The sequence below is a fragment of the Dipteris shenzhenensis genome, chromosome 3 (genome assembly GCF_047967505.1).
Source record: "Dipteris shenzhenensis isolate YYH24624 ecotype China chromosome 3, Dip_SZ_1.0, whole genome shotgun sequence".
Classification (NCBI taxonomy): domain Eukaryota; kingdom Viridiplantae; phylum Streptophyta; class Polypodiopsida; order Gleicheniales; family Dipteridaceae; genus Dipteris; species Dipteris shenzhenensis.
In genome coordinates, this window is record NC_141598.1 from 49,836,881 (window position 1) to 49,838,732 (window position 1,852).

Sequence of the window (1,852 nt, forward strand, 5' to 3'; positions counted from 1 at the left end):
GGACGATCACGGACTTTGCCTACCATGGTGGCCGAAGCAAGAGGCAACAAGGGATACAATGCTGCGGGACGTAGGGAGCACGACACATCAAAGTTGCCCTTGAGTGGAACCCCACATGAGGACCATAGATATCTCCGCTTTACATTTAAGGACTTTGTCCACCATGGTGACCCAGGCAAGAGGTAGCAAGGGATACCATGCTGCTGGTAGATCTAAGTAGCGACTTCAAGCTTTAGTGATAGATGATGAACATCGTGAACTGTGGGATGATATTGAACAGTGCATGCAAAAAGCACATAAAAAGAGTGGTAGTTCCAATGGATTAGCCCTGGGGGCTAGAGGGATGAAATGTATAACCTCCACGTGTCTTCTCGAATTTTCAGAACCGCCCTGCTCCGCATCGCTACGCCAGGCTAAGGAGGCCTCGGTCTTGCTCATCGAATCTCACTCCCGGCCATCATAGGGAAAGGCGTCTCTTCGCCATTCCTGTGGTGAACATAAATAGACAATGATAATTGGAGGGGCTAAACATGTAGGGAAGGCGTCTAAGCTAAGCAATAATTAAAGGAGGGAGCTATCGAATAAGCAAAGGACACTTGGCGATGAGAGATCCGATCCCATAGGCAAGACTGCAAAAGAGGGTGAGGGGAGGCCTTCTTAAGGCAAGACTGCAAAAGTGGGTGAGGGGAGGCCTTCTTAAGGCAACCTGCAGCAAGTTGGAAACCATACCTTTCTGCTTTTTGTCTAAGATCAAGTGCAGTATCTGTTCTTATCAGTTTAATATCTGATACGTGACCCATCGGGTCACATGATATTAACCTAATTTCTTTCAGGGATCCGGCAACTTGCTATCCGGGACCGCGAGCGTCGCCTCTGTCTTGCACTGCTTCAGAGGCCTGGCGCACCCCTCCTCCCTCTTCCCCCCGGCGGGGGAGGAGCCCAATTCAATCCCAACGGAAGGTCAAGGGCATCGTGACTCGTGACACACCGTGAGCCAATCCCCACTTGTCGATGTAGATGCTCCATTGGCTCCCATGGAGAAGCCCTCTGGAACAAGTTGGAGCTGTCCTTGTTTATTGGTCTTTCAACCCGCACTTCTTGCTCTGGTCCCATGCAAGTGAACCACCCGAGTATATAGGTACAATCCTGGCAGTACCACGCGTCCATGGCTATACCATCTTCAGTCACAAACCCACGAGTTATGTTGAGCAATCTTGGTACAACTATCATTCAGCTATCCCCCTCGTAATCTAAGTCTTCCAAGCAGGTCTGTTTCGAGCTATCTTCACTCTGGCAGGATCTACAGCCAAGTAACTCACTTAAGCAATGAGATCCCTGTGGGTGATCCACACACATCTCCCAGCCCAAGTGTATCTCAAAAAACCTGGACCATGAGCTCAACAAAAAATCTAAATTTGTATGATTGGACATAGTCTAGTCTTACAAAGGTATATCTCATCTAGGTAATCTTCCGATGACAGCATAGCCTTTCGAAAACCTATAGATTTACCCGTGTTGTCCACAGCCAAGGCTTCAAAACGCTCACCAAGTCCACCTTCCAACAACCTGGCAATTGAGCTTTGAAGAAGCACCTAGTCTTCCGTCTCTGCCTTCCAGGAAGGCTTTCACCCTCCAATCTCTCATTACCTGGGAAACATACAATGCCCAGAGCAAGCCACTAAGGATTGAAAAAGTACACAATGAAGAGATCAGCCAACCAGTTGGGCAGGCACCGGTAGACCCTAACATACGTGAGCTTTATTTTATGGCAGATGTTAAGTGCTCTTTTGGCAGGTAACAGCCAATATTCCCCAAAATGAGTGATACAGGTATGTACTATCCTCGAATTTTG

At 48.2% G+C, this 1,852-nt stretch overlaps 1 pseudogene; it reads left to right on the plus strand.

Annotated features, from left to right (window-relative positions):
* Positions 1-725: 725 nt before the first annotated feature.
* Positions 726-910, plus strand: LOC147903943 (U2 spliceosomal RNA; annotated as a pseudogene).
* Positions 911-1,852: the final 942 nt, after the last annotated feature.